This window comes from Bufo bufo, chromosome 10, assembly GCF_905171765.1.
Source record: "Bufo bufo chromosome 10, aBufBuf1.1, whole genome shotgun sequence".
In the NCBI taxonomy this organism is placed as follows: Eukaryota; Metazoa; Chordata; class Amphibia; order Anura; family Bufonidae; genus Bufo; species Bufo bufo.
The window spans coordinates 150309-177477 of NC_053398.1; the positions used below are offsets into that span (position 1 = coordinate 150309).

General features: G+C 49.6%; 1 long non-coding RNA gene across 1 annotated transcript in view; it reads right to left on the bottom strand.

The window, feature by feature from the left end:
- Nucleotides 1-23648, bottom strand: part of LOC120980479 — a 126089-nt gene extending 102441 nt beyond the window's left edge. Inside the window, exons 1-2 of the long non-coding RNA XR_005774531.1 lie at nucleotides 23561-23648; nucleotides 17675-17777 (exon numbers count right to left, since the gene is read on the bottom strand). This is a non-coding gene — a long non-coding RNA (uncharacterized LOC120980479). The remainder of the gene's footprint in view (nucleotides 1-17674; nucleotides 17778-23560) is intronic.
- Between the last annotated feature and the right edge of the window lie 3521 nt (nucleotides 23649-27169).

A 27169-nucleotide genomic window follows, 5' to 3' on the forward strand; every position in this document is an offset into this window, starting at 1 on the left:
GGGTGCTCTTTCCAAAATGAAGTCACTTCTTAGGGTTTTTAATTTCTAAGGACCTCGGGATTTTTTTTTACACGGCATGTCTGCCAATTCAGGTCAGAAAAGTCCATATACTCCAGAGCCCTGCTGTGCGCCCATATGGGGTGTTTCTGTAAACTCCAGGTTCAGGGCAATAGATTTAGAATCATGTTTGGCTGTTAACTCTTGATGTGTTGCAGAACAAATAGATTAAAATTTAAAATCTGCTATAAAAAGAGAAATTTAATCCTTTAAAGGATAATGGTCATATTTTCATCCAAATATCTATTTTAGCATATGTTACCACAGCATTCTGCATAAAGCCTTCTTTAGTTTCTTCACTTACCATTGTTTTCCTTCAGTTTTCCCCTTAGTTACGACAGTTTTGAATCCTACATTATGAGGCCCTTCTTAAGATGGCTCCTCTGCCAGTTCTCTGAGGCCAAAACTGCATTCCCTCAGGTCACATACAAACGTGCTGTAGCCAGCAGCTTCCTGCCAGCCAATCAGATTGGATTACTGAGAGACACGCCTCCTGACTCTGAAGCCTAATGCAGGCCTGCAGTGTGAAGGACCGCCCCTCCGTCTTCCTAGCCGGAGACAGATGAGCCCTAGAAACAGTCTTTTAAGGGACAGGGGACATCAATGAAAGCTGTTATTATAAGGTGATTACAGATCTTTTGACAATCATTGACAGATTGAGCTCTAATAAACTAGCAAATAAAAAAAAAATATGACAGTCATCCTTTAATTCTCATGGGGCACCTAATGGGTTAACAGTTTGTAAAATCAGTTTTGAATACCTTGAGGGGTGTAGTTTCTAAAATGGGGGGATTTACTGGTGGTTTCTAATATGTAAGCCACAGAAAGTGACCCCAACTTCTAACGTCCCAAAAATATAAAATGTCAATTTTAACATGATCCAAACATGAAGTAGAAATACGGGGAATATAAGGTAATAACCATATTTGGAGGAATCACTATCTATTATAAAAGTAGAGAAATTGAAATTTCCGCCTATCCATCCCTAGAGATCAGCGGTGCCATCACTGCGAATGAGGACTATCCATCAGCGGTGCCATTACTGAGAATGCCGCCTATCCATCCCTAGACATCAGCGGTTCCATCACTGAGAATGAGGACTATCCATCACTGGAGATCAGCGGTGCCATTACTGAGAATGCCGCCTATCCATCCCTAGACATCAGCGGTTCCATCACTGAGAATGAGGACTATCCATCACTGGAGATCAGCGGTGCCATTACTGAGAATGCCGCCTATCCATCCCTAGACATCAGCGGTTCCATCACTGAGAATGAGGACTATCCATCACTGGAGATCAGCGGTGCCATTACTGAGAATGACGCCTATCCATAACTGGAGATCAGCGGTGCCATCACTGAGAATGAGGACTATATCACTGGAGATCAGCGGTGCCATTACTGAGAATGACGCCTATCCATCACTAGAGAGCAGCGGTGCCATCACTGAGAATGAGGACTATATCACTGGAGATCAGCGGTGACATCACTGAGAATGCCGCCTATCCATCACTAGAGATCAGTGGTGCCATCACTGAGAATGCCACCTATCCATCACTAGAGATGAGCGGTGCCATTAATGAGAATGCCGCCTATCCATCACTGGAGATCAGCGGTGACATCACTGAGAATGCCGCCTATCCATCAATGGAGATCAGCAGTGACATCACTGAGAATGCCGCCTATCCATCACTGGAGATCAGCGGTGACATCACTGAGAATGCCACCTATCCATCACTAGAGATGAGCGGTGCCATTAATGAGAATGCCGCCTATCCATCACTGGAGATCAGCGGTGACATCACTGAGAATGCCGCCTATCCATCAATGGAGATCAGCGGTGCCATCACTGAGAATGAAGACTATCCATCACTGGAGATCAGCGGTGCCATTACTGAGAATGCCGCCTATCCATCCCTAGACATCAGCGGTTCCATCACTGAGAATGAGGACTATCCATCCCTAGAGATCAGCGGTGCCATCACTGCGAATGAGGACTATCCATCAGCGGTGCCATTACTGAGAATGCCGCCTATCCATCCTTAGACATCAGCGGTTCCATCACTGAGAATGAGGACTATCCATCACTGGAGATCAGCGGTGCCATTACTGAGAATGCCGCCTATCCATCCCTAGACATCAGCGGTTCCATCACTGAGAATGAGGACTATCCATCACTGGAGATCAGCGGTGCCATTACTGAGAATGACGCCTATCCATAACTGGAGATCAGCGGTGCCATCACTGAGAATGAGGACTATATCACTGGAGATCAGCGGTGCCATTACTGAGAATGACGCCTATCCATCACTAGAGAGCAGCGGTGCCATCACTGAGAATGAGGACTATATCACTGGAGATCAGCGGTGACATCACTGAGAATGCCGCCTATCCATCACTAGAGATCAGTGGTGCCATCACTGAGAATGCCACCTATCCATCACTAGAGATGAGCGGTGCCATTAATGAAAATGCCGCCTATCCATCACTGGAGATCAGCGGTGACATCACTGAGAATGCCGCCTATCCATCAATGGAGATCAGCAGTGACATCACTGAGAATGCTGCCTATCCATCACTGGAGATCAGCGGTGACATCACTGAGAATGCCACCTATCCATCACTAGAGATGAGCGGTGCCATTAATGAGAATGCCGCCTATCCATCACTGGAGATCAGCGGTGACATCACTGAGAATGCCGCCTATCCATCAATGGAGATCAGCAGTGACATCACTGAGAATGCTGCCTATCCATCACTGGAGATCAGCGGTGACATCACTGAGAATGCCACCTATCCATCACTAGAGATGAGCGGTGCCATTAATGAGAATGCCGCCTATCCATCACTGGAGATCAGCGGTGACATCACTGAGAATGCCGCCTATCCATCAATGGAGATCAGCAGTGACATCACTGAGAATGCTGCCTATCCATCACTAGAGATCAGCGGTGCCATCACTGAGAATGAAGACTATCCATCACTGGAGATCAGCGGTGCCATTACTGAGAATGCCGCCTATCCATCCCTAGACATCAGCGGTTCCATCACTGAGAATGAGGACTATCCATCCCTAGAGATCAGCGGTGCCATCACTGCGAATGAGGACTATCCATCAGCGGTGCCATTACTGAGAATGCCGCCTATCCATCCCTAGACATCAGCGGTTCCATCACTGAGAATGAGGACTATCCATCACTGGAGATCAGCGGTGCCATTACTGAGAATGCCGCCTATCCATCCCTAGACATCAGCGGTTCCATCACTGAGAATGAGGACTATCCATCACTGGAGATCAGCGGTACCATTACTGAGAATGACGCCTATCCATAACTGGAGATCAGCGGTGCCATCACTGAGAATGAGGACTATATCACTGGAGATCAGCGGTGCCATTACTGAGAATGACGCCTATCCATCACTAGAGAGCAGCGGTGCCATCACTGAGAATGAGGACTATATCACTGGAGATCAGCGGTGACATCACTGAGAATGCCGCCTATCCATCACTAGAGATCAGTGGTGCCATCACTGAGAATGCCACCTATCCATCATTAGAGATGAGCGGTGCCATTAATGAGAATGCCGCCTATCCATCACTGGAGATCAGCGGTGACATCACTGAGAATGCCGCCTATCCATCAATGGAGATCAGCAATGACATCACTGAGAATGCTGCCTATCCATCACTGGAGATCAGCGGTGACATCACTGAGAATGCCACCTATCCATCACTAGAGATGAGCGGTGCCATTAATGAGAATGCCGCCTATCCATCACTGGAGATCAGCGGTGACATCACTGAGAATGCCGCCTATCCATCAATGGAGATCAGCAGTGACATCACTGAGAATGCTGCCTATCCATCACTAGAGATCAGCGGTGCCATCACTGAGAATGAAGACTATCCATCACTGGAGATCAGCGGTGCCATTACTGAGAATGCCACCTATCCATCACTAGAGATGAGCGCCGCCATTAATGAAAATGCTGCCTATCTATTCACTAGAGATCAGCGGTGACATCACTGAGAATGCAGAATATCCATCACTAGAGATCAGCGGTGCCATTAATGAGAATGCCGCCTATCCATTCACTAGAGATCAGCGGTGACATCACTGAGAATGCCGCCTATCCATACACTAGAGATCAGCGGTGCCATCACTGAGAATAAGGACTATCCATCACTAGAGATCAGCGGTGCCATCACTGAGAATGAGGACTATCCATCACTGGAGATCAGCGGTGCCATTACTGAGAATGCCACCTATCCATCACTAGAGATGAGCGGTGCCATTAATGAGATTGCTGCCTATCCATACACTAGAGATCAGTGGTGCCATCACTGAGAATGAGGACTATATCACTAGAGATCAGCGGTGCCATTACTGAGAATGCTGCCTATCCATTCACTAGAGATCAGCGGTGACATCACTGAGAATGCCACCTATCCATTCACTAGAGATCAGCGGTGACATCACTGAGAATGCATCCTATCCATACACTAGAGATCAGTGGTGCCATCACTGAGAATGAGGACTATATCACTAGAGATCAGCGGTGCCATTACTGAGAATGCTGCCTATCCATACACTAGAGATCAGCGGTGACATCACTGAGAATGAGGACTATATCACTAGAGATCAGCGGTGACATCACTGAGAATGCCGCCTATCCATACACTAGAGATCAGCGGTGACATCACTGAGAATGCAGAATATCCATTCACTAGAGATCAGCGGTGCCATCAGTGGAGAATCAGCCTATCCAAGGGCAGAGTTGGAGCAATTTGTGGGACTGGGGAGCACTTTTAGGGGTGTGTGGGTGCAGCTTGTGAGGCAACAGAGGCGCACTTTGTGGTAAAGGGAGTGGTTTGAAGGGTGCAGATGAAGAAGCAGGCAGCGCAGCATGTAGGGCCAGAGGGGAGCGGGAGGGATATCGTTTGTGGGGGAAGCGCACTGTCCCTGAGCTGGAGTTTATAACTTTGGCCTGACCTGATAATCGCTTGACGCGGTCCGCCCCCGGCCTTGAGGAGCGCTCCGTCTGTAACGCACAGAACATGGGACGCTGACATTTAAGGAAGACTTACGTTTGTCCTATACTGAGGCCGCCGGCAGATAAAGGTCACTTTTCCTCCTTGTTGCCAGTACACTGAGGCACACAGCACCTCATGCCTCTGGCTGACACCCCAGGACAGGAAGTGCCTGCTTTACTGCCCCTGTACAGAGAGCCTCTTGTCTGTCTGTCCTGTGGTCATGACAATCCCTCACGATCCAACCAGGAATTGCGCAAGTCACAAATCTGAAGCACATTTCCACACGTCGAGCTGTTCTCCGATTGTGCAAGTCACTAAAGAACCTCCATGAAGCCAAGAAACATGTAAAATGTGAGACACACATAATACAGGCCAAGGGAATATTCTGGACTATCAGACGCCCTAGAAAAGCGCACTCACTAACCACACCGCCAGATGAAGAACATGCGCTCCCCCCCACTAGTCACTAAGGAGGGGCTGTTCACGTCAAGGGTTATATTTCCGTTTAGTGGGTACACAAGAAAAAAGCCCAACGTAGTCTCTAAATGGAGGTTGTGGTGACGTCATGGGTGACAGGTGCATTGAAGGACGCTGTCACCCATAGGATATAGAGGTGTCATTTATTACATCCGTCACCCATAGGATATAACGGCGTCATTTATTACATCCGTCACCCATAGGATATAACAGCGTCATTTATTACATCCGTCACCCATAGGATATAACGGCGTCATTTATTACATCCGTCACCCATAGGATATAACAGCGTCATTTATTACATCCGTCACCCATAGGATATAACGGCATCATTTATTGCACCCGTCACCCATAGGATATAACGGCGTAATTTATTACATCCGTCACCCATAGGATATAACGGCATCATTTATTACATCCGTCACCCATAGGATATAACGGTGTCATTTATTACACCCGTCAGCCATTGGATATAACGGTGTCATTTATTACACCCGTCAGCCATAGGATATAACGGCGTCATTTATTACACCCGTCACCCATAGGATATAACGGCGTCATTTATTACACCCGTCACCCATAGGATATAACGGCGTCATTTATTACATCCGTCACTCATAGGATATAACGGTGTCATTTATTACACCCGTCACCCATAGGATATAACGGCGTCATTTATTACATCCGTCACCCATAGGATATAACGGCGTCATTTATTACATCCGTCACCCATAGGATATAACGGTGTCATTTATTACACCCGTCACCCATAGGATATAACGGCGTAATTTATTACATCCGTCACCCATAGGATATAACGGCGTAATTTATTACATCCGTCACCCATAGGATATAAAGGCGTCATTTATTACATCCGTCACCCATAGGATATAACGGCGTCATTTATTACACCCGTCACCCATAGGATATAACGGCGTCATTTATTACACCCGTCACCCATAGGATATAACGGCGTCATTTATTACATCCGTCACCCATAGGATATAACGGCGTCATTTATTACATCCGTCACCCATAGGATATAACGGCGTCATTTATTACATCCGTCACCCATAGGATATAACGGCGTCATTTATTACACCAGTCACCCATAGGATATAACGGCGTCATTTATTACACCAGTCACCCATAGGATATAACGGTGTCATTTATTACACCCGTCACCCATAGGATATAACAGTGTCATTTATTACATCCGTCAGCCATAGGATATAACGGCGTCATTTATTACATCCATCACCCATAGGATATAACGGCGTCATTTATTACATCCGTCACCCATAGGATATAACGGCGTCATTTATTACATCCATCACCCATAGGATATAACGGCATCATTTATTACATCCGTCACCCATAGGATATAACGGCATCATTTATTACACCAGTCACCTATAGGATATAACGGTGTCATTTATTACACCCGTCAGCCATAGGATATAACGGTGTCATTTATTACACCCGTCAGCCATAGGATATAACGGCGTCATTTATTACACCCGTCACCCATAGGATATAATGGTGTCATTTATTACATCAGTCACCCATAGGATATAACGTTGTCATTTATTACACCCGTCACCCATAGGATATAACGGTGTCATTTATTACATCCGTCACTCATAGGATATAACGGCGTCATTTATTACATCCGTCACTCATAGGATATAACGGCGTCATTTATTACATCCGTCACTTATAGGATATAACGGCGTCATTTATTACACCAGTCACCCATAGGATATAACGGCGTCATTTATTACACCCGTCACCCATAGGATATAACGGCGTCATTTATTACATCCGTCACTCATAGGATATAACGGCGTCATTTATTACATCCGTCACTCATAGGATATAACGGCGTCATTTATTACATCCGTCACTCATAGGATATAACGGCGTCATTTATTACACCCGTCACCCATAGGATATAACAGTGTCATTTATTACACCAGTCACCCATAGGATATAACAGTGTCATTTATTACACCCGTCACCCATAGGATATAACGGCGTCATTTATTACACCCGTCACCCATAGGATATAACGGTGTCATTTATTACACCCGTCACTCATAGGATATAACGGTGTCATTTATTACACCCGTCACTCATAGGATATAACGGTGTCATTTATTACATCCGTCACCTATAGGATATAACGGCGTCATTTATTACATCCATCACCCATAGGATATAACGGTGTCATTTATTACATCCGTCACCTATAGGATATAATGGAGTCATTTATTACACCCGTCACCCATAGGATATAACGGCGTCATTTATTACACCCGTTACCCATAGGATATAATGAAGTAATTTATTACATCCGTCACCCATAGGATATAACGGCGTCATTTATTACATCCGTCACCTATAGGATATAATGGAGTCATTTATTACACCCGTCACCCATAGGATATAACGTTGTCATTTATTACACCCGTCACCCATAGGATATAATGGAGTCATTTATTACACCCGTCACCCATAGGATATAACGGCGTCATTTATTACATCCGTCACCCATAGGATATAATGGAGTCATTTATTACACCCGTCACCCATAGGATATAACGTTGTCATTTATTACACCCGTCACCCATAGGATATAACGGCGTAATTTATTACACCCGTCACCCATAGGATATAATGGAGTCATTTATTACACCCGTCACCCATAGGATATAATAAAGTAATTTATTACATCCGTCACCCATAGGATATAACGGCGTCATTTATTACACCCGTCACCCATAGGATATAATGGAGTCATTTATTACACCCGTCACCCATAGGATATAATAAAGTAATTTATTACATCCATCACCCATAGGATATAACGGCGTCATTTGTGGTCGGATCGGCTATCAGAAAGGTGAACCTAACCTATCTAACCCCATCTACAACAAGCAGTAGAGTTATGCCATAAATGGGGCAGCCTAAATGGGGCCACCCTAATGTGAAGTGACTGTAAGATGGTGTGGGTGGGTGGGTGAATTCAGCTGAATCGGCGTCAGCCTGGGCCCACATGTGCCTATAAATAGCCTAGTAATCAGCCAGCCTGGGCCCACAGGTACGTATGAATAGCCTAGTAATCAGCCAGCCTGGGCCCACAGGTACGTATGAATAGCCTAGTAATCAGCCAGCCTGGGCCCACAGGTGCCTATAAATAGCCTTGTAATCAGCCAGCCTGGGCCCACAGGTGCCTATAAATAGCCTAGTAATCAGCCAGCCTGGGCCCACAGGTGCCTATAAATAGCCTAGTAATCAGCCAGCCTGGGCCCACAGGTGCCTATAAATAGCCTAGTAATCAGCCAGCCTGGGCCCACAGGTGCCTATAAATAGCCTAGTAATCAGCCAGCCTGGGCCCACAGGTGCCTATAAATAGCCTAGTAATCAGCCAGCCTGGGCCCACAGGTGCCTATAAATAGCCTAGTAATCAGCCAGCCTGGGCCCACAGGTACGTATGAATAGCCTTGTAATCAGCCTCCCCTCCCACAAATGCAGCAATATCTTGCTTATACTTATTACATCCGTCACCCATAGCCTAAACTTTCTGAGCCCAGATGGGGTGTTGGCCATATAATGGTTCATGAGCGCATGGGTCCAGACTAATTCCTATCATCCTCCTATTTCCAGCCTTGTCTCCTGGCTGTGAATCTGATGACCGCGGCGTCTTCCGCGGATGTTTACAGAGCGGTCAGAGGGAGCTCACGCACCCCAGTATGAAGCGCTGATTACTTTACCCCCTGACCCATTAAATACGGGGAAGAGATATTTATGTCCTGACCAAGAACATCACACAGATTCCGGACAAGGACCCCGCAAAGAGTCCATCCAGCAACACAAATACCGAGCTGGAGACCAAATGTGTCCTGTAACCACCCGCCGGGTCATCCACACTCCCATCATCCACAGCACAAAATGTGTCCTGTAACCACCCGCCGCGTCATCCACACTCTCATCATCTACAGCACAAAATGTGTCCTGTAACCACCCGCCGCGTCATCCACACTCCCATAATCCACAGCACAAAATGTGTCCTGTAACCACCCGCCGCGTCATCCACACTCCCATCATCCACAGCACAAAATTGTGTCCTGTAACCACCTGCCGTGTCATCCACACTCCCATAATCCACAGCACAAAATGTGTCCTGTAACCACCTGCCGCGTCATCCACACTCCCATCATCTACAGCACAAAATGCATCTTGTAACCACCCGCCGCGTCATCCACACTCCCATAATCCACAGCACAAAATGTGTCCTGTAACCACCCGCCGAGTAATCCACACTCCCATAATCCACAGCACAAAATGTGTCCTGTAACCACCCGCCGCGTCATCCACACTCCCATCATCCACAGCACAAAATGCATCCTGTAACCACCCGCCGCGTCATCCACACTCCCATAATCCACAGCACAAAATGTGTCCTGTAACCACCTGCCGCGTCATCCACACTCCCATCATCCCCAGCACAAAATGCATCCTGTAAACACCCGCCGCGTCAACCACACTCCCATAATCCACAGCACAAAATGTGTCCTGTAACCACCCGCCACGACATCCACACTCCCATCATCCACAGCACAAAATGGGTCCTGTAACCACCCGCCGGGTCACCCCACACTTCCATCATCCACAGCACAAAATGTGTCCTGTAACCACGCGCAGGGTCATCCACACTCCCATCATCCACAGCACAAAATGTGTCCTGTAACCACCTGCCGCGTCATCCACAGCACAAAATGTGTCCTATAACCACCTGCCGCGTCATCCACACTCCCATTATCCACAGCACAAAATGTGTTCTGTAACCACCTGCCGCCTCATCCACACTCCCATCATCCACAGCACAAAATGTGTCCTGTAACCACCTGCCGCGTCATCCACACTCCCATCATCCACAGCACAAAATGTGTCCTGTAACCACCTGCCGCCTCATCCACACTCCCATCATCCACAGCACAAAATGTGTCCTGTAACCACCTGCCGCGTCATCCACACTCCCATCATCCACAGCACAAAATGTGTCCTGTAACCACCTGCCGCGTCATCCACACTCCCATCATCCACAGCACAAAATGTGTCCTGTAACCACCCGCCGGGTCATCCACACTCCCATCATCCATCGGATCATTTGGATTCCTATCATCCACAGTTCAAAATGTGTTCTGTAATCATCCAGACTCCCATCATCAGTGGAGAGTGTGATATCACTGGCTCAGAGCGGGTGGTATCTAAAACAACCTCCTTGCCTCTTCAGGAATGGATAGGTCCCCCTGTGAATCAGCGCACTCCCCTCCTGAAATACTCTGTGCTGCCACTATCTAACTGCTAGTCTGAGAGATCGCGCACATCATCAGCCCCCTCCTCGGCTGAAGGACAGTTCCATCTGTAACCTCAAGTAGGATCAGCACACCCTTCTCCTGAAATTATCTGTGCTGCTGTGGATCATGTCCCTCTGATATAATGAGTAACCAGTATATAGAGATGGACGCCAGAGGTGCAGAGCTTTCCTATAGGATAGTAATATGTCAGGTGCTCATCAGCAACAGACGGCGCCTTGTGCACACGGCCAGGCGCCCGCCATCCCCTCTCATTCATTTTCATAGACTGGAGCCTATAGAGCTGCTCACCATGAGTTACCTGATTCCCTAAAGAATGCTAGGAAAACAGTAAACACTGACACGGTCAGGGGCAGGAGAGTTTTTATATGCTATTCAAGGAATGTGAAAAAATGAGTGACCATTGTCAGCCATTAGTGAGGGCAGCCCAGAATCTGGAATACTTCGATCCGAAAGGCAAAGAGACATCCAGAGGGAGAATGAATGGAGAGACGTGCGCGACACCTGGATGCTGCAGCACAGAGGTGGCACCGGCAAAGTCTGCCACCATAGGGTCCCTCCACGAGCCATCATATCAACCCCTTGCCATACGTTTAGGGGGGCATACCTCCGTGACAGTGCATGTGATGAAGCCCTCATGTAAAACTGGATGGGGAACCTGGATGTACAGAATCAGGAACATAAATCTGTAAGAGAAGTTCTCTTCTATCCAAGGTCCAAGGCATCAGGTGCAGCCTCCCAGTAAATCCGCACGTGTCCATTTACAAGGCGATCTCTCTGTCCTGGACCCCATCCGTGGGTAAAACGGAGCCGAACATGTCCGTACTCTTAGTATCCCTGTCCTCTGGGATGATGAGGTACGGTTACTCTTAGTATCCCTGTCCCCTGGGATGATGAGGTACCACTACTCTTAGTATCCCTGTCCTCTGGGATGATGAGGTACCACTACTCTTAGTATCTCTGTCCTCTGGGATGATGAGGTACGGTTACTCTTAGTATCCCTGTCCTCTGGGATGATGAGGTACCACTGCTCTTAGTATCCCTGTCCTCTGGGATGATGAGGTACCACTACTCTTAGTATCTCTGTCCTCTGGGATGATGAGGTACCACTACTCTTAGTATCCCTGTCCTCTGGGATGATGAGGTACAGTTACTCTTAGTATCCCTGTCCCCTCGGATGATGAGGTACCACTACTCTTAGTATCTCTGTCCTCTGGGATGATGAGGTACCGCTACTCTTAGTATCTCTGTCCCCTGGGATGATGAGGTACCGCTACTCTTAGTATCTCTGTCCTCTGGGATGATGAGGTACCACTGCTCTTAGTATCCCTGTCCTCTGGGATGATGAGGTACCACTACTCTTAGTATCTCTGTCCTCTGGGATGATGAGGTACCAATGCTCTTAGTATCCCTGTCCTCTGGGATGATGAGGTACGGTTACTCTTAGTATCCCTGTCCCCTCGGATGATGAGGTACCACTACTCTTAGTATCTCTGTCCTCTGGGATGATGAGGTACCGCTACTCTTAGTATCTCTGTCCCCTGGGATGATGAGGTACCGCTACTCTTAGTATCTCTGTCCTCTGGGATGATGAGGTACCACTACTTTTAGTATCTCTGTCCTCTGGGATGATAAGGTACCAATGCTCTTAGTATCTCTGTCCTCTGAGATGATGAGGTACTACTGCTCTTAGTATCCCTGTCCCCTGGGATGATGAGGTACCACTACTCTTAGTATCCCTGTCCCCTGGGATGATGAGGTACCACTACTCTTAGTATCCCTGTCCTCTGGGATGATGAGGTTCCACTACTCTTAGCATCCCTGTCCTCTGGGATGATGAGGTACGGTTACTCTTAGTATCCCTGTCCCCTGGGAAGATGAGGTACGGTTACTCTTAGTATCTCTGTCCTCTGGGATGATGAGGTACCACTACTCTTAGTATCTCTGTCCTCTGGGATGATGAGGTACCAATGCTCTTAGTATCCCTGTCCTCTGGGATGATGAGGTACGGTTACTCTTAGTATCCCTGTCCCCTGGGATGATGAGGTACCACTGCTCTTAGTATCCCTGTCCCCTGGGATGATGAGGTACCGCTACTCTTAGTATCTCTGTCCTCTGGGATGATGAGGTATCGTTACTCTTAGTATCTCTGTCCTCTGGGATGATGAGGTACGGTTACTCTTAGTATCCCTGTCCTCTGGGATGATGAGGTACGGTTACTCTTAGTATCTCTGTCCTCTGGGATGATGAGGTACCACTACTCTTATTATCTCTGTCCCCTGGGATGATGAGGTACCACTACTCTTAGTATCCATGTCCTCTGGGATGATGAGGTACGGTTACTCTTAGTATCCCTGTCCTCTGGGATGATGAGGTACCACTGCTCTTAGTATCTTTGTCCTCTGGGATGATGAGGTACCACTGCTCTTAGTATCTCTGTCCTCTGGGATGATGAGGTACCACTGCTCTTAGTATCCCTGTCCTCTGGGATGATGAGGTACGGTTACTCTTAGTATCTCTGTCATCTGGGATGATGAGGTACGGTTACTTTTAGTATCTCTGTCATCTGGGATGATGAGGTACCACTACTCTTAGTATCCCTGTCCCCTGGGATGATGAGGTACGGTTACTCTTAGTATCCCTGTCATCTGGGATGATGAGGTACCACTGCTCTTAGTATCCCTGTCCTCTGGGATGATGAGGTACGGTTACTCTTAGTATCCCTGTCCTCTGGGATGATGAGGTACGGTTACTCTTAGTATCCCTGTCCTCTGGGATGATGAGGTACGGTTACTCTTAGTATCCCTGTCCCCTGGGATGATGAGGTACCACTACTCTTAGTATCCCTGTCCTCTGGGATAATGAGGTACCACTGCTCTTAGTATCTCTGTCCTCTGGGATGATGAGGTACCACTGCTCTTAGTATCCCTGTCCTCTGGGATGATGAGGTACCACTACTCTTAGTATCTCTGTCCTCTGGGATGATGAGGTACCATTACTCTTAGTATCCCTGTCCTCTGGGATGATGAGGTACAGTTACTCTTAGTATCCCTGTCCCCTCGGATGATGAGGTACCACTACTCTTAGTATCTCTGTCCTCTGGGATGATGAGGTACCGCTACTCTTAGTATCTCTGTCCCCTGGGATGATGAGGTACCGCTACTCTTAGTATCTCTGTCCTCTGGGATGATGAGGTACCACTACTTTTAGTATCTCTGTCCTCTGGGATGATAAGGTACCAATGCTCTTAGTATCTCTGTCCTCTGAGATGATGAGGTACTACTGCTCTTAGTATCCCTGTCCCCTGGGATGATGAGGTACCACTACTCTTAGTATCCCTGTCCTCTGGGATGATGAGGTTCCACTACTCTTAGCATCCCTGTCCTCTGGGATGATGAGGTACGGTTACTCTTAGTATCCCTGTCCCCTGGGAAGATGAGGTACGGTTACTCTTAGTATCTCTGTCCTCTGGGATGATGAGGTACCACTACTCTTAGTATCTCTGTCCTCTGGGATGATGAGGTACCAATGCTCTTAGTATCCCTGTCCTCTGGGATGATGAGGTACGGTTACTCTTAGTATCCCTGTCCCCTGGGATGATGAGGTACCACTGCTCTTAGTATCCCTGTCCCCTGGGATGATGAGGTACCGCTACTCTTAGTATCCCTGTCCTCTGGGATGATGAGGTATCGTTACTCTTAGTATCCCTGTCCCCTGGGATGATGAGGTACCGCTACTCTTAGTATCTCTGTCCTCTGGGATGATGAGGTACGGTTACTCTTAGTATCCCTGTCCTCTGGGATGATGAGGTACGGTTACTCTTAGTATCTCTGTCCTCTGGGATGATGAGGTACCACTACTCTTATTATCTCTGTCCTCTGGGATGATGAGGTACCACTACTCTTAGTATCTCTGCCATGTGGGATGATGAGGCACGGTTACTCTTAGTATCCCTGTCCTCTGGGATGATGAGGTACGGTTACTCTTAGTATCCCTGTCCCCTGGGATGATGAGGTACCGCTACTCTTAGTATCTCTGTCCTCTGGGATGATGAGGTATCGTTACTCTTAGTATCCCTGTCCCCTGGGATGATGAGGTACCACTACTCTTATTATCTCTGTCCTCTGGGATGATGAGGTACCAATGCTCTTAGTATCCCTGTCCTCTGGGATGATGAGGTACGGTTACTCTTAGTATCCCTGTCCCCTGGGATGATGAGGTACCACTACTCTTAGTATCTCTGTCCTCTGGGATGATGAGGTACCACTACTCTTAGTATCTCTGTCCTCTGGGATGATGAGGTACCACTACTCTTAGTATCCCTGTCCTCTGGGATGATGAGGTACAACTACTCTTAGTATCTCTGTCCTCTGGGATGATGAGGTACCACTACTCTTAGTATCCCTGTCCTCTGGGATGGTGAGGTACGGTTACTCTTAGTATCCCTGTCCTCTGGGATGATGAGGTACCACTGCTCTTAGTAACCCTGTCCTCTGGGATGATGAGGTACCACTGCTCTTAGTATCCCTGTCCCCTGGGATGGTCAGGTACGGTTACTCTTAGTATCTCTGTCCTCTGGGATGATGAGGTACCACTACTCTTAGTATCCCTGTCCTCTGGGATGATGAGGTACCACTACTCTTAGTATCCCTGTCCTCTGGGATGATGAGGTACCACTACTCTTAGTATCTCTGCCATGTGGGATGATGAGGCACGGTTACTCTTAGTATCCCTGTCTTCTGGGATGATGAGGTACGGTTACTCTTAGTATCCCTGTCCCCTGGGATGATGAGGTACCACTACTCTTAGTATCTCTGTCCTCTGGGATGATGAGGTACCACTACTCTTAGTATCCCTGTCCCCTGGGATGATGCGGTACGGCTACCCTTTGCATTCCTGCCCCCTGGGATGATGAGGTATGGCTACCCTTTGCATTCCTGCCCCCTGGGATGATGAGGTACGGCTACCCTTTGCATTCCTGCCGCCTGGGATGATGCGGTACAGCTACCCTTTGCATTCCTGCCCCCTAGGATGATGAGGTACGGCTACCCTTTGCATTCCTGCCCCCTGGGATGATGCGGTACAGCTACTTTTTGCATTCCTGCCCCCTGGGATGATGAGGTACGGCTACCCTTTGCATTCCTGCCCCCTGGGATGATGAGGTACGGCTACCCTTTGCATTCCTGCCCCCTGGGATGATGAGGTACGGCTACCCTTTGAATTCCTGCCCCCTGGGATGATGAGGTACGGCTACCCTTTGCATTCCTGCCCCCTGGGATGATGCGGTACAGCTACTTTTTGCATTCCTGCCCCCTGGGATGATGAGGTACCACTACTCTTGGTATCTCTGTCATGTGGGATGATGAGGTACGGTTACTCTTAGTATCCCTGTCCTCTGGGATGATGAGGTACGGTTACTCTTAGTATCCCTGTCCCCTGGGATGATGAGGTACCACTACTCTTAGTATCTCTGTCCTCTGGGATGATGAGGTACCACTACTCTTAGTATTCCTGTCCCCTGGGATGATGCGGTACGGCTACCCTTTGCATTCCTGCCCCCTGGGATGATGAGGTACGGCTACCCTTTGCATTCCTGCGCCCTGGGATGATGAGGTACGGCTACCCTTTGCATTCCTGCCCCCTGGGATGATGAGGTACGGCTACCCTTTGCATTCCTGCCCCCTGGGATGATGAGGTACGGCTACCCTTTGCATTCCTGCCCCCTAGGATGATGAGGTACGGCTACCCTTTGCATTCCTGCCCCCTGGGATGATGCGGTACAGCTACTTTTTGCATTCCTGCCCCCTGGGATGATGAGGTACGGCTACCCTTTGCATTCCTGCCCCCTGGGATGATGAGGTACGGCTACCCTTTGAATTCCTGCCCCCTGGGATGATGAGGTACGGCTACCCTTTGCATTCCTGCCCCCTGGGATGATGAGGTACGGCTACCCTTTGCATTCCTGCCCCCTGGGATAATGCGGTACAGCTACCCTTTGAATTCCTGCCCCCTGGGATGATGAGGTACGGCTACCCTTTGCATTCCTGCCCCCTGGGATGATGAGGTACGGCTACCCTTTGCATTCCTGCCCCCTGGGATGATGTGGTACAGCTACTTTTTGCATTCCTGCCCCCTGGGATGATGAGGTACCACTGCTCTTAGTATCCCTGTCCTCTGGGATGATGAGGTACGGCTACCCTTTGCATTCCTGCCCCCTGGGATGATGCGGTACAGCTACCCTTTGCATTCCTGCCCCCTGGGATGATGAGGTACGGCTACCCTTTGCATTCCTGCCCCCTGGGATGATACGGTACGGCTACCCTTTGCATTCCTGCCCCCTGGGATGATACGGTACGGCTACCCTTTGCATTCCTGCCCCCTGGGATGATGCGGTACGGCTACCCTTTGCATTCCTGCCCCCTGGGATGATACGGTACGGCTACACTTTGCATTCCTGCCCCCTGGGATGATGCGGTACGGCTACCCTTTGCATTCCTGCCCCCTGGGATGATGAGGTACGGCTACACTTTGCATTCCTGCCCCCTGGGATGATGAGGTACGGCTACACTTTGCATTCCTGCCCCCTGGGATGATGAGGTACGGCTACCCTTTGCATTCCTGCCCCCTGGGATGATACGGTACGGCTACCCTTTGCATTCCTGCCCCCACACAATCTTATCGCACTATCCGTACATGTCAGGACGATCTGCAGACTTTGCACCTACCGGTTTCTCTCCCGAGCTTGTAGCCCAGAGCCGCGGCTGCACAGCTGCACTGGATCTTGCTTCCAGCTCTGATCTCTGAGCCTGAAACTAATTTTTGTGGAAACTGGGAAAAAAAATTGCAAAGACAGGAAGTGGGGACGAGCCGTCACTGGGAGATGAATGTGAAACACTAAACCCGAATCACCAGGAAAGGAGCTGAAGGAGGGGGAACGTTCTGGAGGACTGCGCTCCAAACTAAAGCCACAAGGCAAGAGTGCTCCACAGCAGCGCTCCCCAATATAGAGGGCTCTGCTGAGAGAGAGACAACCAAGAATAGGATGGAAAACGTGCACCTAGATCCCAGGGAGGCTATACGGGAAAGAGGAATCGGTTGAGGTAAAAGTTACTGCAAAAATAAATCCTTTCTGACTTATTCGGGCTCTAACATAAATCCTCTCTTACAGCGCTGATAGCCCTGCTCACCCAGCTTTCCATAAATCCTGAATGGCAGATACACATGACTATACTGGGATACAACCCTCCCTGTGTCTCTGTGTGTCAGTAGTCACTGCCACTGTTCCATTTTGTTTATGGCAAGACAGCTCAGGATGAACAGAGCTATAGGCGAATCCCCTACAGGAGACACACATGTAATTCACACATTATCAGTAATGATTACAACCCCCAAGCATAAAGCAATCACAGAATACTGATTACATAATATCTGCCAACAACATACCGTGACGAGCTCTTCCTAAAGGTTGGCCACCATTACAAGGGGGTTTTACAGACTTATATCAGAATAACTGAAGATCCCGCACCTCTCAGGTTATCTTTATGCTGGATTAAAGAAATTTTATTCCACATGTACCCCCGGTGTGCAGAGGACACGGTATAGATCTCCACGTGTACCCCCGGTGTGCAGAGGACACGGTATAGATCTCCACGTGTACCCCCGGTGTGCAGAGGACACGGTATAGATCTCCACATGTACCCCCGGTGTGCAGAGGACACAGTATAGATCTCCACATGTACCCCCGGTGTGCAGAGGACACAGTATAGATCTCCACGTGTACCCCCGGTGTGCAGAGGACACAGTATAGATCTCCACGTGTACCCCCGATGTGCAGAGGACACGGTATAGATCTCCACATGTACCCCCGGTGTGCAGAGGACACGGTATAGCTCTCCACATGTACCCCCGGTGTGCAGAGGACACAGTATAGATCTCCACATGTACCCCCGGTGTGCAGAGGACACGGTATAGATCTCCACATGTACCCCCGGTGTGCAGAGGACACGGTATAGATCTCCACATGTACCCACGGTGTGCAGAGGACACAGTATAGATCTCCACATGTACCCCCGGTATGCAGAGGACATGGTATAGATCTCCACATGTACCCCCGGTATGCAGAGGACACAGTATAGATCTCCACGTGTACCCCCGGTGTGCAGAGGACACGGTATAGATCTCCACGTGTACCCCCGGTGTGCAGAGGACACGGTATAGATCTCCACATGTACCCCCGGTGTGCAGAGGACACGGTATAGATCTCCACATGTACCCCCGGTATGCAGAGGACACAGTATAGATCTCCACGTGTACCCCCGGTGTGCAGAGGACACGGTATAGATCTCCACGTGTACCCCCGGTGTGCAGAGGACACAGTATAGATCTCCACATGTACCCCCGGTGTGCAGAGGACACAGTATAGATCTCCACATGTACCCCCGGTATGCAGAGGACATGGTATAGATCTCCACGTGTACCCCCGGTGTGCAGAGGACACGGTATAGATCTCCACATGTACCCCCGGTGTGCAGAGGACACAGTATAGATCTCCACATGTACCCCCGGTGTGCAGAGGACACGGTATAGATCTCCACGTGTACCCCCGGTGTGCAGAGGACACGGTATAGCTCTCCACATGTACCCCCGGTGTGCAGAGGACACGGTATAGATCTCCACATGTACTCTCTGTGTGCAGAGGACACGGTATAGATCTCCACATGTACCCCCGGTGTGCAGAGGACACGGTATAGATCTCCACATGTACCCCCGGTGTGCAGAGGACACGGTATAGATCTCCACATGTACCCCCGGTGTGCAGAGGACACAGTATAGATCTCCACATGTATCCCCGGTATGCAGAGGACACGGTATAGATCTCCACATGTACCCCCGGTGTGCAGAGGACACGGTATAGATCTCCACGTGTACCCCCGGTGTGCAGAGGACACGGTATAGATCTCCACATGTACCCACGGTGTGCAGAGGACAGGGTATAGATCTCCACGTGTACCCCCGGTATGCAGAGGACACGGTATAGATCTCCACATGTACCCCCGGTGTGCAGAGGACACAGTATAGATCTCCACATGTACCCCCGGTATGCAGAGGACACGGTATAGATCTCCACATGTACCCCCGGTGTGCAGAGGACACAGTATAGATCTCCACATGTACCCCCGGTATGCAGAGGACATGGTATAGATCTCCACATGTACCCCCGATGTGCAGAGGACACGGTATAGATCTCCACATGTACCCCCGGTGTGCAGAGGACACGGTATAGCTCTCCACATGTACCCCCGGTGTGCAGAGGACACAGTATAGATCTCCACATGTACCCCCGGTATGCAGAGGACATGGTATAGATCTCCACATGTACCCCCGGTATGCAGAGGACACAGTATAGATCTACACGTGTACCCCCGGTGTGCAGAGGACACGGTATAGATCTCCACGTGTACCCCCTGTGTGCAGAGGACACGGTATAGCTCTCCACATGTACCCCCTGTGTGCAGAGGACACGGTATAGATCTCCACATGTACCCCCGGTGTGCAGAGGACACGGTATAGATCTCCACATGTACCCCCGGTGTGCAGAGGACACAGTATAGATCTCCACATGTACCCCCGGTATGCAGAGGACACAGTATAGATCTCCACATGTACCCCCGGTGTGCAGAGGACACGGTATAGATCTCCACATGTACTCTCTGTGTGCAGAGGACACAGTATAGATCTCCACGTGTACCCCCGGTGTGCAGAGGACACGGTATAGCTCTCCACATGTACCCCCTGTGTGCAGAGGACACGGTATAGATCTCCACATGTACCCCCGGTGTGCAGAGGACACGGTATAGATCTCCACATGTACCCCCGGTGTGCAGAGGACACAGTATAGATCTCCACATGTACCCCCGGTATGCAGAGGACACAGTATAGATCTCCACATGTACCCCCGGTGTGCAGAGGACACGGTATAGATCTCCACATGTACTCTCTGTGTGCAGAGGACACAGTATAGATCTCCACATGTACCCCCGGTGTGCAGAGGACACGGTATAGATCTCCACTTGTACCCCCGGTGTGCAGAGGACACGGTATAGATCTCCACATGTACCCCCGGTGTGCAGAGGACACGGTATAGATCTCCACTTGTACCCCCGGTGTGCAGAGGACACGGTATAGATCTCCACATGTACCCCCGGTATGCAGAGGACACAGTATAGATCTCCACGTGTACCCCCGGTGTGCAGAGGACACGGTATAGATCTCCACGTGTACCCCCGGTGTGCAGAGGACACGGTATAGATCTCCACATGTACCCCCGGTATGCAGAGGACATGGTATAGATCTCCACGTGTACCCCCGGTGTGCAGAGGACACGGTATAGATCTCCACATGTACCCCCGGTGTGCAGAGGACACAGTATAGATCTCCACATGTACCCCCGATGTGCAGAGGACACGGTATAGATCTCCACGTGTACCCCCGGTGTGCAGAGGACACGGTATAGCTCTCCACATGTACCCCCGGTGTGCAGAGGACACGGTATAGATCTCCACATGTACTCTCTGTGTGCAGAGGACACAGTATAGATCACCACATGTACCCCCGGTGTGCAGAGGACACAGTATAGATCTCCACATGTATCCCCGGTATGCAGAGGACACGGTATAGATCTCCACGTGTACCCCCGGTGTGCAGAGGACACGGTATAGATCTCCACATGTACTCTCTGTGTGCAGAGGACACAGTATAGATCTCCACATGTACCCCCGGTGTGCAGAGGACACGGTATAGATCTCCACATGTACTCTCTGTGTGCAGAGGACACAGTATAGATCTCCACATGTACCCCCGGTGTGCAGAGGACACAGTATAGATCTCCACATGTACCCCCGGTATGCAGAGGACACAGTATAGATCTCCACATGTACCCCCGGTGTGCAGAGGACACGGTATAGATCTCCACATGTACTCTCTGTGTGCAGAGGACACAGTATAGATCTCCACATGTACCCCCGGTGTGCAGAGGACACGGTATAGATCTCCACATGTACTCTCTGTGTGCAGAGGACACAGTATAGATCTCCACATGTACCCCCGGTGTGCAGAGGACACAGTATAGATCTCCACATGTACCCCCGGTATGCAGAGGACACAGTATAGATCTCCACATGTACCCCCGGTGTGCAGAGGACACGGTATAGATCTCCACATGTACTCTCTGTGTGCAGAGGACACAGTATAGATCTCCACATGTACCCCCGGTGTGCAGAGGACACAGTATAGATCTCCACATGTACCCCCTGTGTGCAGAGGACACGGTATAGATCTCCACATGTACCCCCGGTATGCAGAGGACACAGTATAGATCTCCACATGTACCCCCGGTGTGCAGAGGACACGGTATAGATCTCCACATGTACTCTCTGTGTGCAGAGGACACAGTATAGATCTCCACATGTACCCCCGGTGTGCAGAGGACACAGTATAGATCTCCACATGTACCCCCTGTGTGCAGAGGACACGGTATAGATCTCCACATGTACCCCCGGTGTGCAGAGGACACAGTATAGATCTCCACATGTATCCCCGGTATGCAGAGGACACGGTATAGATCTCCACGTGTACCCCCGGTGTGCAGAGGACACGGTATAGATCTCCACATGTACTCTCTGTGTGCAGAGGACACAGTATAGATCTCCACATGTACCCCCGGTGTGCAGAGGACACGGTATAGATCTCCACATGTACTCTCTGTGTGCAGAGGACACAGTATAGATCTCCACATGTACCCCCGGTGTGCAGAGGACACAGTATAGATCTCCACATGTACCCCCGGTATGCAGAGGACACAGTATAGATCTCCACATGTACCCCCGGTGTGCAGAGGACACGGTATAGATCTCCACATGTACTCTCTGTGTGCAGAGGACACAGTATAGATCTCCACATGTACCCCCGGTGTGCAGAGGACACAGTATAGATCTCCACATGTACCCCCGGTATGCAGAGGACACAGTATAGATCTCCACATGTACCCCCGGTGTGCAGAGGACACGGTATAGATCTCCACATGTACTCTCTGTGTGCAGAGGACACAGTATAGATCTCCACATGTACCCCCGGTGTGCAGAGGACACAGTATAGATCTCCACATGTACCCCCTGTGTGCAGAGGACACGGTATAGATCTCCACATGTACCCCCGGTGTGCAGAGGACACGGTATAGATCTCCACATGTTGGACATGTGTAAGGAATCAGAGGGGTAAAACTGCTTATTGTAATAAGTGCAGATTACGATTACTTATTTTATCTCACAGCATATTGGAGCAGGACACGGAGCAGGCAGATGGTTTTAATCACTGGAATAATGGGATATTTTGGAAAGTGACACAGAAAATGCTGGAATGATAGTGATTTAATGGAAAGGGTCTCTACCTGCCAAAACACTTTTAAACAGGGCAAAGAAAACTTCCTAAGACTGAAGCGTGGATGGTGCCCAGTGATGTAAATAATGTCCTACTGGCACAAAGGAGACAGTTACGGTCCATGCCGTAAGGCCATATATGCCAGGGTTAATGAAGGCAGGTAGAGCACGACTTACCTGATGGGTGACAGAGGATTAGTGGGGGGTGATAGGAGGTGCACTCCAGTATTCACCAGGACTCCGGGCACAGCTGCCTTCACACTTCAATTCCTGTTAAGAGATGACAAGGTGGTTGGAAACACGCACACTGGTATTTTGAAACTTTTTCAGCACTTTTGTACTTTTTGAGTCATGTTTTCTTGCAGAAAAATTTGCCAGCCCCAGGTGTTTCTTGAAAGTCTATGAAATGCAGGACACACACAAGCGTTTTTTTCGGCAGTGGCATTTTTATTAATTGGTGGTAATTTTTGTCTTTTTTTTTAACGCAACTTAAAGCTATATTGTCTTTCTTTCTCTATAAAACACCATCCACACAGTAATAAAAAAAACTTTTTTAAAATAAATAAAATAATGTAAGGAGTTTCAGGGAGTATTAAAAAAACACCAGACCAAATGCATGTGTGTAATGCAGGGGCCACCACCCACGGCCCCTCCAGGTGTTGTGAAACTACAATCCCCAGAATGTTCTAAGAACAGCTGAGCAAGTGTGCATGCTGGGAGTTGTAGTCTGACATGCCAGAGGTTGCTGATCCCTAAGTGCTTGGTTCTTAGGTGAAAAGTCTGACGACAAAGTTGAGCTAAAGAGCTGTCTGTTGGCTCCTCAGACTTCTCCATGTCTTGGATACAGGCCTTGTGTAGTCCTTAGAAAGCAAAGACTCGTGTCGCCCATAGCAACCAATCAGATTCCACATTTAGTTTAGTATAGAACTGGAAAATGAAAGGAGGAATCTGATTGGTTGCTATGGACGACTGAGCCCGTTCTCCTTTACACCAGTTTGATAAATGACCCCCTCAATTTCTACTAAAAAACAGAGAAATGGAATGGTTGCTGTGGACAAAACCTACACTTTTTACTTCACATTAGTTTTCAGAAATGTCCAGAATCTTACGTGTTTTGTGGCAACTTGTCTTGTGGTTTGGAGCAGACGACAGCAGTGAAGAGAACGATAACCTCCCTAAATCGCGCAGTGGATTTTGGGTCTGGGAGTAGAATGTACGTCTGGGACATGAGGCTATGGACAGAAAAGTCTCCAAGTCTTTATGAGGTTAATTAAAGGGACTTTATGCTAATAAACGGAGGGGATGGAAAAGGAGACAAAGCTGTCAGCGGGGCCCGTCTGAGGAGGGGGTCCAGGAGGTGTAGGGACAATGATGCGCAATTAGCTCTCATCCAGAAGGACGAACTCTCTCTCTAGCGCCACCTGTAGATGGATACTGGCCAAAACCAGAGGCCCGACATGACAGAGGTACCGCCTGGGCAGTGGCGTAACTACCGGGGAAGCAGCTGCTTCGGGGCCCGGGCTGCCTGATATGAGACTTCTACTGTTATAGCTGGCTAAGTGTACATCTATACACATGACAGCTGCCCCAACACACCCAGCACTGCTATATCTCTATATGACAGCTGTCCCAGCACACTCAGCTCTGCTATATCTCTATATATGAGCAGCTGTCATGTGTATAGATGTACACTTAGCCAGCTATAACAGTAGAAGTCTCATATTTTTTCAGTCAGCAGCAAGGCAGCTGTTATGGTCTTGTGGTTAAGTGCTTTGCCTCTGATACAGAAAGTCGTGGGTTCGAATCCCAGCAGAAACTTTTCTGAAATACAAGCACTGACTCCATATATGGACATACAGGGCGGGACACAGGAAGAGGCTGCATCGCATCGCTGACATGGAGGTAAGTAGAAGTGTTTATTTTATTTTTTTTAATACCCGACTGTTACTGCCATGGGGGGAGCGGGAGGCACTTGATACTGGCACATGGGGGGAGGGGGGTTGGCACCTGATACTGGCACATGGGGGGGGAGAGGGGTTGGCACCTGATACTGGCACCTGGGGGGGGGTTGGCATCTGATACTGGCACATGGGGGGGAGAGAGGCACCTGATACTGGCACATGGGGGGGGGGAGGAGAGAGGCACTTGATACTGGCATGTGGGGGGGGGGGGGTTGGCACTTAATACTGGCACATGGGGGGGGTAGAGGCACTTGATACTGGCACTTTTTGGGGGGGGAGATGGCACTATGATACTGGGACATGGGGGGGGAAGAGAGAGGCACTTGATACTGGCATGTGGGGGGGTTGGCACTTAATACTGGCACATGGGGGGGAGAGAGGCACTTGATACTGGCACTTTTTGGGGGGGGAGATGGCACTATGATACTGGGACATGGGGGGGGAAGAGAGAGGCACTTGATACTGGCATGTGGGGGGGTTGGCACTTAATACTGGCACATGGGGGGGAGAGAGGCACTTGATACTGGCACTTTTTGGGGGGGGAGATGGCACTATGATACTGGGACATGGGGGGGGAAGAGAGAGGCACTTGATACTGGCATGTGGGGGGGTTGGCACTTAATACTGGCACATGGGGGGGAGAGAGGCACTTGATACTGGCACTTTTTTGGGGGGGGAGATGGCACTATGATACTGGGACATGGGGGGGAAGAGAGAGGCACTTGATACTGGCATGTAGGGGGGGGTTGGCACTTGATACTGGCACATGGGGGGTTTGGCACTATGATACTGGCACATGGGGGGGGGGAGGCACTTGATACTGGCACATGGGGGGGTTTGGCACTATGATACTGGCACATGGGGGGTGGGAAGGAGAGAGGCACTTGATACTGGCACTTTTTTTTTGTGGGGGGGAGATGGCACTATGATACTGGGACATGGGGGGTAAGGAGAGAGGCACTTAATACTGGCACCTGGGGGGGAGGGGGGGTTGGCACCTGATACTGGCACATGGGGGGGGTGAGAGGCACCTGATACTGGCACCTGGGGGGGGGGGGTTGGCACCTGATACTGGCACAAAGGGGGGAGAGAGGCACCTGATACTGGCACATGGGGGGGGGAGGAGAGAGGCACTTGATACTGGCATGTGGCGGGGGGGTTGGCACTTAATACTGGCACATGGGGGGGAGAGAGGCACTTGATACTGGCACTTTTTTGAAGGGGAGATGGCACTATGATACTGGGACATGGGGGGGGGGGGAGAGGCACTTGATACTGGCATGTGGGGGGGGGGGGGGTTGGCACTTGATACTGGCACATGGGTGGGTTTGGCACTATGATACTGGCACATGGGGGGGAGAGGCACTTGATACTGCCACTTTTTTGGGGGGGGAGATGGCACTATGATACTAGTACATGGGGGGGAAGAGAGAGGCACTTGATACTGGCACATGGGGGGGGTTTGGCACTATGATACTGGCACATGGGGGGTGGGAAGGAGAGAGGCACTTGATACTGGCACATTGGGGGGGGGGGGAAGGCACTATGATACTGGGACATGTGGAGGGGAGGAGAGAGGCACTTGATACTGGCACATGATGGGGGGGCATCTATGGGGACACTTACTGGCACATTATTGGGGGGCAATATGGGGGACACTAGGCCGGCAGCCTATCAGAGGCCGGACACTGAGGGGCATCTACTGGGGCACTATATATGGGGCATTTTATACTGGTACATTATGGGGGGCACTAGCAGGAAGGGGGGAGAGGAGCACTATGGGGGAATTTACTGGGGGCACTATATAGGGGTATTTTATACTGGC